Genomic DNA, 12,334 nt, shown 5'->3' with positions numbered 1-12,334 from the left:
TCAGCTGTGTGGATATTTATCTTTTTCTGGATTCATTAACATCACTGGGGAAGGTCTCAAAAAAACAGGCTTCTGCCAATCCCAAAAAACTAAAGGCTAAATATTTTCCCTGATTAGTGGATACTTAAATATGATGGGGTGCCATGGGGGCATGGGAAGAAAGGAGGAACTTTGGATTGGGCAGAGGAGAGGGTGGGGAGGGGTTTTGCAGGTAGAAAAGATGGTGGAATGAGATGGACATCATTTCCCTAGGAACATGTATGATTGCACGAATGGTGTGTCTCTACACTATGTACAACCAGATAATTGAAATGTTGCACTCCATTTGTGTATGGTGAATTGAAATGCATTCTGCTGTCATGTACAACTAAGTATAACAAATAAAAATAATAATAATAACAACAACATCAACAACAACAAAAAAACAGACTTCGAATTCTCCACTGGACCCTAAAGAAGAAGATAAAAGAGAAAGAAGACTGGAAGTTGAAAGCAGAACCTTTGATTTGTTCACTGTGGTGTGACCAATATCCATCAGCGTGTACACTAGGTGTTCAATAAATATTTGCTGACTTACTGACTGATAGATGAAATAATCAACCGCCTGGTTCTTAATGACTGCTGCTCTGCGAACTCAAATATTTCACAGGCTTAAACTGAATATCTTCAGCTCAATTAGGCTGCAATGAAATGATGACTGTTTTTGCCCTATTGTATCTTGGCGGGAAAGCTAGTTGTTCCCATGAAAAATAATGCTTGTTTGAAGATCTTTGAAATGGCTTGTTAGGATGCATCCAGCTCCAGCAATTTGAATGTGATGCCAATCTTGGTTTTCATATTGGTCTCCATACACATTTTTTGAAAGCATATAAAAAGGGTCTGTGTCCTGTCACCAAGCAAATCTAGGTAGATTTAGATATAAATATTCATTAGATCCTCCCTCCACTTCCCCTTAAAAACACTCTATTGAAATGGAGATTTTGACTTTTAGGATAATGAAGAATATAAAAAGCCTTTATTCTTGAAAAATTAATAGATTAATAAAATGGCATTTCTGTATATTCATTAGGATGGATTGTTTTATTTTTTTTTAAAGCAAATTTCAATGTACTGGGCTTGTTCTAGTAAGAAAAGCACCTTATCTTTCAGGGAATAGAATAGTTCCTTAATCAGGTGTCATCAATTCTGTATTCTCTATTAATCCTCAATTAAATGCAGCCAAAATTGCTTTTGTTTGGGTGCTTCATGGAAACTTTGAAGCTATCCCTGTCTTTAGTGAAAATATTGGAGGCTTTAGACTGTGCTCTTTAGGTAGGGACACACTAAACAAGCCACCTGAAATCCCTTTTGCATCTTCCAGGGTTGTTTTCATTCTTGCCCAAAGAGAAACAAGAAAGTCAGTCATGATGTGGATGGAGTGTTCCCAAGTAATAGTTTACATTAAAGTTTATTGTTTAGAGGAGGGGAAGACCTATGTTCTTTGCAGTTAAAACTACAAAACTCTGAAAAGAGAAACATGCCTTCAGAATATTTCAGATTAGGAACATGCATTCAGAAGAAGCTAAAATTGGGGGGGTTTTTGCTGGATTCTTTTTTTTGTTTCCACTTTTTCCTGAATGGAGTTGTTCCACTCCTGGAAAATCTATGTGGCTCCTGAGTGAATCAAGCCAAATAAAGAGAGATGATTTACTGTTGCCCTCTGCCTCTCAAACTGTGCCTATAAGATTTAGCTTTGGTTGGAACAGAACAGGTGCTCTCGGGTTTTCAGTGGTGCATCTGCTGTGGAATATAATTACCGCCCTGCAGTCTGTTCAATCTGATTGGCTTCCATTGTGCCTTTGTCCGTGCGCAGGGTCTGATTTCCTAATCATTTCGCTAGTCCAGTTGGTCTTTGCCACATTCCATTGAAAAAAAGTGTGATTTCGTTTCTCAATTCATCACATCCTATTGTTTTTATTACTTGGAACATCACAAGAAGGTTTCCTTCCTTCTAAAAAGATTTAAAGGGAATTTCTAAACTGTATTTGAGAGAAACTGAAGAGGTTTAATTAGAATTAATTTAAAGATCTCTCTTAAAAACATATATATCGGCTCTTTCGGTGCAGACCTGGTACCTCTTTTGTGAAGCAGCAGCCGAGGAGACTCCGGCGCTCGCCATGGCCCACGAAAAGCCCGAGGAAGGAGTCAAGACAGAACAATGATCATATTAACTTGAAGGTGGCGGGGCAGGAGGGTTCTGTGGTGCCGTTTTTAGATTAAGGACCACTTAGTAAACTAATGAAAGCATATTGTGAACGACAGGGTTTGTCGATGAGGCAGATCAGATTCCGATTTGACGGGCAGCCAATTAATGAAACAGACACACCTGCACAGTTGGAAATGGAGGATGAAGATACAATTGATGTGTTCCAGCGGCAGACAGGAGGTGTCTACTAAAAAGGGAACCTGCTACTTTACTCCAGAACTCTGTTCTTACAGACCAAGAATACATTCTCAATTAGAAAACGGCAATTTGGTTCCACCACATCCTGACTACTACAGTATAGTTTTCTTTATTCTTTCATTTTTTCCTTCCCCATTCCTTTATTGTACATAAAGTAACTGGTGTATGTGCACAAGCGTATTGCATTTTTTTAAAACTAAATGGCCAATGATATGTTTTGATTGACATCAAATGGAGATGGTATGGGGGAAAATACTGGTTCTGTGAAAATATCCCCTTCCTCCATTAGTGGCATGCTCATTCAGCTCTTATCTTTATATTCCAGTAAGTTATTTTGCTCTCACTGTTTTAACAAAAAAACAACAACAAAAAAAAAACCCTGAACAACATAAAAATCCTTGCATACCTTGTTTGATTGGAGAATTTTAATGTTTTTCATTTATCATTGTAAAACCAAGGACAATTTTATAACTTTTTTGTACGTAGCTGTTACATGTAGTGCAATCTGTCTTTAAGTAGGGGTAAATTACTCTTAAAAAAGATTCCTAGATAGTTTTCCCTTCAAGTCAAGCGTCTTGTTGTTTAAATAAACTTCTTGTTTAAAATGAAAAAAAAAACCATATATATCATTTAATGGAAAACAAAAGTTTCATTAAACTAAAGTAACACTTCATTCCTACTATCTTTATTTTACTATGCTACAGTTTGTATATGAAATGTACCCAAAGGCTTGGTCCTCAGATGGTGGTGTTAACAGGTGGAAACTTTCAGATGTGGGGACCAGTGGCCCACCAATCATGGATTAAAACCTCTAAAACTGTGGGTCAAATAAAACTCTGCTCTCACTTTTTTTTTTTTTTAATTGGAGGCACAGAGATTCACTCAGGAAAGCAAGGGTTGTACATACAAGTGAGAATATGTTCCATCTCAAGACTGAGCAGCCAAAACATTTCTCTCTATAAATTGATGATCTCAGGTATCTGTTATAGTGAGAGAAAGCTGACTAACATATACCAAAACTATGGTAAAATGTGCTACAAATTATCGGCAGACAGTTGTCTTTCCAAATGTCATATTTCTTTCTCTTCCCAAATGTCATATTTCTTCCTTTCTGGTACAGATGTCTTTCAATTAAAGAATCTCAATGTGCCACACCTAATTTTCTTAAGTTTCCTCATCCAGTTCAAAGATACGTGACTCACTCCTAGTAGGAGAGATCCAAGGGAAAGTCTAGTAGGAAAGTTCTGAGAAAAATTTTCCTTCCTATTAAAAAGATATTTAGTAGGACTCTCTCCATCCTTTAGGGCAGATGATATTACCTATATATCATTCCTAAACTACAGCTACTTTTATATCCAAGAGGTAAAATAAACCTAAGATTCAAGAAAATATTCTGAGATTTGAGAGCTAAAATATAGAGACCTGACACCTTTGTGATATTACTAATCTATCAAACCAATCCTGAAACTACCTTAACTTTGTGCCTCTTATTTTGGGAGATAACATGTTATTTTTGTTAAGCCATTTACGTTGAGTATTCTTTTACTTCTGGGAAAAGAACATAATAGAAAATTACCACATAACTGTTGGAAATGTGATTATTTTTATGCAAGGTAAAATAATATCTCCACTAAATAATATTTACCAAAAATCCTAAATTACATTTATTGAAATGGTGTCTTCTGTACTTTCTTTTTAAATTTTTTTTTATTTTGATGATTTTGTTATGATTAATTATACATGACATTTTGACACATCATTTTGACAAATGCATTTTGACACATCACACACAAATGGAGTATAATTTCTCATTCATCTGGTTGTACATGATACAGAATTACACAGCTCATGTAGTCATATATGCACATAGGGTTATAATGTCCAACTCATTCTATTATCATTCCTACCCCTGTGCCCTCTCCCCTCTGTTTATTATCCTCTGTCTAGTCCAAAATACCTCTATTCTTCCTCCACCCCTGATTTTCAGGGATCATTTCTATACTTCATTTCTGCATTTTCTTAAAGTGAACTTCTGTAATTATGTTTTTAAGTACAAAGAGTCATCTTTAAAGTGTTTCAGATCCTAATGATCTTTACTACCTTCCCCGACCCAGCTTAAATATGGCATTCATAACTTGGTTAAGGGCAGTTTCTGTTTATTAACTTGTTTGGGTCATTTTGTTTAATTGGGATGAGGTTAGGAGAGTTCCTATAAAGTCAAATAAAGCACATAAATAAAAATTCACAGGCATCTGGAATTCTTGAAATTAAGATAGTGTATAATTGTATGGGTACACATCCAACAATGTATACTATAGCTTGCCAGTGATAAATAATTTTTCCATCATGTCTTAATCTTAGTTTGGTTCAAATATATGAAAAGAAATTTTACCTTATTTTTCTCATATTTAACGTGTTCTAAAAAAAAAAAAAGGTTTCTCTTTTAAGTTAATGCCAACAAACCAAGTGGGTAATTTATAAGCCTATAACCTATTCAAGATCCACAATAACTGAGTTACCAGCTTTTCTGCAGTGAGTTTGGAATAGAGTTCTAATCTACTGTGGGTAATTTGGATGAAGAGATTGGCTTTAGGAAGAAGGTAAACAAGCATTCCACTTTGGCTGATAGCCTAGATAAATTTAATGTGTGAGTGGAGTCACAGAAACGGGATAAGGATTAATGGAGAGAAAGAAACATGAATTTCACATTAAAAAGATTAGGGAAATCCCAACCTTTATTATAAAATATCTGTGAGCCTATAAAGATGATTTATAATACTGGAAAAGCTTTAGATATGCTTTGGCTAATGCTCCTGGGAGGCTCAGAAGACATAATCCAATTTACTAGTGGTGTACAAAAGAGATATACTTTAAAATAATTGCTATTTTAAACTGTAGCCTTCATGGAGCTATTGGCATATTACCACAACATAAGGATTAACCGAAATTGTTAAACTGCTACTTTGAAAAATATGATGTTTTTGTGTCAGATATACCAGAGCCCATGACATGAAAAGCCAAACTCTGCAAGAGAATTGTTTGAACTAATGCACACACCTCGCCTTGGATGAGTCACCATAGTTGGGGGGAAAAGAGAAACAAGCTGGAAGTCACCAAGCCATAGAACCTCTTAATGAAGCTTTTCTGAGACACCCAGTTGCTATTCTCTGGAGACACACTGCATGGTCATCCCACATTAACTATTGTTTGGGCAACAAGTCCTTCCTTTAAGGCATTTATTTTGTCAAAACTGTCCAGAAGCTTCAGAAGCATTTGAGTTCCTGGATTAATTGTGGGAACAAACTAGAATAATATGGGAGATGTATTTACCTGTCTGCCTTCTCAGGCAGCCTTATTTATCTCTTCACCAACAGAAGAACCAGTTTCTTGGAGGCATTGTCACATTGTGAATTATGCCTTCAAAACAAGTGGGCTCCAGAAATTTGACTTGCATCTGCTTCACTTTGCCCCAATCAACAGCCTGTGAATGCTGTTCTGCTACAGGCTACTCTGATTGTTTATTCCATCCTGACAGCCAGTTTTATGACTCATGTATTAAAGTAGCATCGAACCAGAGTCAAGCAATTCCGTTCTTGCCCCATTATTGGTATGATGGACTATTCAGTATTCAACCTAATACAGACTTCAGTAAACAGCGTCTAAGGGCTGGAAATATACCTCAGCTGAAGGTCATTTTCATGGCTGATTTACCCAGAGGCACTGCTTCACAACCAAAAAAAAAAAAAAAATCTCAGCAACTAATCAAGAGATATTGTTCATCTTAAAAAAAAAAAAAACTTAATAGTTTTGAGCTTCCACCATTCCTCTGACAATAGTCAGATAACAGATGCCAATTTGATAGTTTTTGAAAGAGGCTTATGATATTCTTCTTTAAATTTGCCACAAAAGCCAGAAGCTCAATTCCATTCATTTTGTAACTTAAAGTAATAGTTTATCTTTGAGGTAAGACCACAAGATAAAATAACAAACATAAGTAGACTATTTAATCATTTAATAAAGTGCCCCTCGTATTTGGGGTATTGATCCAAACAGTAGAAATACATATGTGAATGAGAACGACACAATCCCAAATAAGCTCTAAAATAAACGTGTATTGATGGTGGGGGTGATACATGAAATATAAGGAGTCCTGCTTTGGTGATTCTTATACATGGATAAGGAAGTGAGTCCATGAGGATTTGTTACTGTTTTTTTATTTAACTTAGAAATATTTAAAATATTTTTAAAGAAAATAACAAAGGATATTAAAGTCCAGAAATTAAAAAGTTTTTTTTTTTTTTGAAAAAAGAAATATTTAGATTGTAATCTCCATGAGAGCAGAAACTATCAGGGTGGAAGCTAAACATTTGCAAGAACTTAAAGACATCAACAAAAAATTCAATTCAATGTTATGGGAAAATTCAAATTAAAACTATAATTATTGCACTATCTACCCACCAGAATGGTTAAAATTTACAACTGAAAATTTAAAAAAATTTTAAAAGTATAGGTGAGGACACGGAGGAATTAACAACCCTCAAACACATCTGGTGGGAAGATGAAGCAGCACTTTGGGAAGGTTAAGTGTCTGAAACAGGGAAACATACACCTACCGCAGGACTCTGCCATTCTACTCTTAGTTATCCAGCAAACGAAAACAGATCAACATGAAGACTTGTATGGAAGTGTTCAGACAATGGATTTGTAATAGCCCCAAACTGGAAACAACTTAAATCAACCCCTCATTTGATCTTGAATTAGTGGAACAAATAGTGGCATAGCTATATAATCAAATTCTATTCATTAATAAAATGGAACGAATTGTTGATTTGCATACGATGTGAATTTCAAAAGCATTTAGATTTTGGAAAGGAAGCCATCCTGAAAGACTGTAAAGACTGTGTAGCTGTTCACTCTTGCTGTCCCAGTCCCAGGTAGATTACTGTTTTAGTCAGCTTTTTTGCTGCTATGACTGAACAACCCAACCAACACAATTGTAGAGGAAGAAAGGTTAATTTAGGGGCTCATAGTTTCAGAGGTCATAGTCTACAGACAGCAGGCTCCATTCCTCAGGGGATTGAAGGGAGACTGAACTCCTTGGTGGAGTGTGTGGTAGAGGGAAACAGCTCACATGGCCATCAGGAAACAGAGACTCCATGGCAGATATAAATAAATACCCCGCAAGCCATGCCACCAATTCCCATCTCCTCCAGCCACGACCTACCACTTCAGTTACCACTCAGTTAATCCCTATCAGGGGATTAATTCACTGATTGTGTTAAGACTCTCACAACTCAATTATTTCTCCTCTCACCCTTCTTGCATCGTCTCATAAGTGAGCTTTTGGGGAACACCTCATAGCCAAACCATAACACATACTTCATGCCCCAGGACCACAGAGTTCTGGATGATCCACAGTGCATGGGAGCTCAACAAGACTCATAGCACATATAAGATAGATGTGTAATACCTGCATCTGAATCAGCAGGACTCCAGCTAACAGGCATGAGCCAGGTTCTCTGTTACTGACACTGGTGTTCTAGGTAGGCGTACCTACAGAAGCTACTTCCCTGTTTTATGTTGCAAATGATGATAGAGAAAGGAAAAGCCAGGCAGCCACTACAGTGTTAGAGGAATGTCCACATACCAAGAAGTGAAGTAAGGGCAGTTGAATTGTATGGGGCGGGGGGTGCATCTCCACATATACATACACAAGCCATAAAACACAAACTGTATAATTTTGATGATTCTACAATTTAAGGTAAATGATTGTGTTTACATTTAAGATAAAGATGAATGATAAATTTTGTTCTAATCACTTAAGATTTTAATTTTTCTCTTTGAAATGGACATTAAATGGCAGATTAAAGTACCATGCCAAGTTGAAAGACACATAACAGAAAGAAAAAATATATATTTCATTACTCTAAATGGCATCGTTTCTCTGCTTTTGAACAAATGATCTCACCTTCTCATTTTGCAATGGCCCCACAAATTATATAGTCCTATCTGGACTTGATCCTGAAGAACAATAGGGTGCATGAGGAATTATGAAAAGATATTAGAAAGGACACTGACATGGCCAGATTTGTGCTTTAGAAAGTTTACTCTGGAACAGGGTCATGCATGGATTTGAGTGATAGATACATTGGAGAGAAGGAACACAAATAGAATGATAACAATGGGGAGGTAGGGAAAAGATTGATAGGAAGAAATAGACTTTGAAATCTTAAGAATTAGAATTGCCAAGACTTGTTGACATGCCTTTTGTTATCTATTCTGTGTTGACATCCAAAGTCCTTAGCCCCCAAATAAATCTCTTTAGTATTTCTCAAGCTTTTGGCATCTGTGAACAAGCAAATACAGTCGGGCCCCCATAAAGGCAGCCGATTTGGGGTAAATTTAAAGATCTATCACAGTTTAGCTGCATTCCAATAAAATTTTATTCTCAAATTGTCCAGGCCAGCAGCCCCAGTTAAACCAGTCTCTGGGTCAATTTTTCAAGCTTGCTGCAAACCAGAATACACTGGGAAATTTTTAAATGTACAAATGTCCAGAGCCTACTCCCTGAGCCTTTCATTTAATCATCTGGAGTAGAGTTCAAGTATTTGTCAAAAGATCTGGCTATAATTTTCAAGGGATGTCAGGTAAAAAAAAAGTCTACATATACTACTTTGCCTTTTAATCATTGTTGTGCATTTCTTAAAAAGAAATTGTTAAATGTCTTAGGTGGCTTCTTTTTTTATTTTTATTTTTTTTGTGTGTGTGTGTGTGTGTGGTTTTATTACCCCTACCTGCCCTTTCTCAGAAAAGATTTATGACAGCATGTTTTGTTTAGTTAGATTTTCAGTGGCCTAAAGGCTCTGAATGCTAAGGAGATAATTTGGCAGTAAACTCCTGACTGATACAATTAAATCATGACCTGTAACAATCTAACTATGCCGTAATATGAGGTAACTAAAATTCATTTTTAAAGAAATATGGTGTAGGGGAAAGGTTTGTTTAGTTACCTGGCCAAATTTTTAGTAAAATAGAATTGGTAATTATATTTAAATTCTACATATATGTTATGGGGGAAAAATTATAAATCATTTTCATTTGGTGACTTGTCTTTTAAATATGGATCTAATATACTGCTTTCGATTATTCTCCATCTTAACTTTGAAAAACTCTGTTAACCTTCTCCTTTTTCTCTCTCTTTACTTCCTGGCTGCCATAAATAAAATTGTTTCTGGTATATTTCAGAAATATATTACTGTATGTTCTTACGCCTTGTGAAAATTTAGATCTAAATCAAAGATGTGCTAGGACTCGGGCATTAAATAAAACCTGATGAAAAGTAAATGAACATAACACAGTAAGAATTCTTCATTGCAATGCTACAAATTAGGACATATTGACATGTCGAGAAGGCTTAGAAAGTCAGAGTCAAGATTCTGGGGCAAGATTACCATGTTTAAAATTTATTTTCCCTCAACTTGGCATAGTTGGATTTACACTAGTTCCTTCCACAGTGTGCCTTAATGTCTGCTATAATTTGGGTCTTGAATTTCTTCCAGTGGCTCCTGGGGATGGTTTCCAGCCTTTGGTACCGTTGGGAAGTGGTTGAACCTCTAGAAGGCAGGGCCTGGTTAAGGCAGTTAGGTTATTAGTGCTATGTCTTAAAGAAAATATCGGGCCCCTGGCCTCTCCTCCTCTCTCTCTGCTTCCTGCCTACCACGAGGTGAGAAGATTGTTCCACTATGCACTCCCTGCCATACGCTGCCTTGCCACAGGCCTAAAGCAATAGGGCCAATTGATCATGGACTGGAATCTCTGAAACCTGAACTCAAAACAAACTTTTCCTCTTTTAAAGTTGATTATCTTGGATATTTTGTTCAAGTAATGGGAAGCTGACTAGTAGAGTGTCCTTACACCCACAATGAGAATAGTAATAGTACCACATGACCAAGTTGTCATGGGATGAAATGAGCCCACGCATGTAAAAGGTTTAGAAATGTGCCTAGTAAATGTAAGTAACGGTTATCACAAAATAATACCACACTATTTTGGATCTGTTTCATAGACCTTTATTTTCTTTCTTCTTTCATTCAGGGTGGTTGAGGTCCTATCCAGGCCATAGCTATCTGCCAACCCTGCAGTGCAAGATGGGGCAGGCATGAAGAGTAGCATCATCGGTGTCAGCCAGCATGGGACCTGCCACTAAGAGGAGAGAAGCATTCAAAGCCAGTAAATAGGGCTGATCCAAAACGGTTGACACTGACAAGCAGAGGGTCAAGACTTGACCAGCCCCTCAGTTCCAGCTGAGGCCTGGACAATGGACAGGATTGCATGGCGAAGGGTCAGGTTATCTTGACATGAGGAGAGACTGACAGGGGGAGCTTGGACTGGGGATACTTAACAGTTCCACAGACAGAAAGGGGGCACGGGAAATATCCTTCATGAGGTGAAATAGTGATCCATGTGTAGTGGCTAACCCCTGGGAGTGCAGGACCCCAGTCCATGAGGAATTTGTACCCCAGGTATCAAAATAACACCCCTAAAAACAGAAACTGAGAGTGAAGCTCAGTTAGAGGGTTTAGGAGAATTAAGGATTCTCAGTTGTTAAAATAGAGAGAAAACTTCAGGTCAGATCTACACCACAGATAACTTAATGCCGAGCCTCAGAAGATAGTCCTTCAGGAGTTTAAGTTTCTATTGACCTGAGAACTAGAAATAAATCTGAGCCAATAGAAAAAGACCACCTGGCCCCCAGGTTATGGGTAGTCAAAGAGGCTATGGAAAATAGGAGAGAGAGGCTAGCATTTAGGGTTTATACCTGAGTTATCATTACTATCAGTGAATTTACTTTAGCATCGTTTTCTGTCTCTGGTAATTCATTATTAAATTCATTTTTCCCTATAATGCCACAAACTGCCTTTCTTCCAATTGTATGCCAGGTAAGAGTAAATGAGCTCTGAGTCAGACCAGGACTAGCCCTCTCATAAATAAGAAAATCCACTTTAATGTCTAAAACTTATATTACTCTTTTGGCTCCTCTGAATTTTTTTTCTGGTTTCTTCAGCATTGTACCATATGTTTGAGATACCCAATTATGCATTGTTGAAATAAGTATGATGTTGAAATTATTTCCATACATTCCCAGATTTCTATTCAGCTGTCTCACAGAAATGATTCATTTTCCTCCCTCCATTCCCGATCCTAACAGCAGCATTCATCCCCTTTTAGGAGAAATGTGAAGGCGTGGTCTTGTTGTTTCTGTTGAGTGGTCTCACTGCAGGGTTCTCATGTAGTGTTGTGGATCATCCCCCTCAATTCCCAGTTCAGCCATGGAGCTATCCTTCCAAAATGCCAGTAACTATCCAAGGTCTGTGTTATAGTGAACCCAGAAGCTTATAAGGCCACAGTGTAAGGCTCCATATGTGCTCAAATGCTTTATGTAATGCTTCTCCCATTGGGAAGCATAATCTTCTGCCTCTACTCTTCCATCTTTGCTGGCCTTAGAGACATAGTAAGCAGGGGAATGTGGCAGAAGTGACATTTGAGAATTCCTGAGGCCATCTAGCTCTACAGACTGTGTAAAGAGACCATGTGGAAAGACCCTGAGACTTCCCGAGAGAGAGACAGACATACACAGCAGGAAGGTTTAGCTCTCAGTCATCTGAGCATCCTTGCCAAGGTCCTGCCCAATCTGCAGATTTTTGAGCCCAATAATGTGGTTGTTATCTATGGCTTTAGGTTTTGGAGGTGGCTGTTATGCAGCAAGACATAGCTAAAAGAGCTACTCTTGACTGATGCCAGAGATCATGAAATAAGAAAGCCTATTTTCCACCAGGCATGGAAAATAGGCTCAGGAGGCTGAGACAGAAGGATCATGAGTTCAAAGCCAGC

At 37.5% G+C, this 12,334-nt stretch overlaps 1 pseudogene; it reads left to right on the top strand.

The window, feature by feature from the left end:
- Positions 1–2,156: 2,156 nt before the first annotated feature.
- LOC113192257 (small ubiquitin-related modifier 2 pseudogene) lies at positions 2,157–2,436 on the top strand (annotated as a pseudogene).
- Positions 2,437–12,334: the final 9,898 nt, after the last annotated feature.

This window comes from Urocitellus parryii, chromosome 1 (genome assembly GCF_045843805.1).
Source record: "Urocitellus parryii isolate mUroPar1 chromosome 1, mUroPar1.hap1, whole genome shotgun sequence".
In the NCBI taxonomy this organism is placed as follows: domain Eukaryota; kingdom Metazoa; phylum Chordata; class Mammalia; order Rodentia; family Sciuridae; genus Urocitellus; species Urocitellus parryii.
The sequence above is the reverse complement of the archived record's forward strand: the minus strand, read 5'-3'. Positions and strand labels throughout refer to the sequence as shown.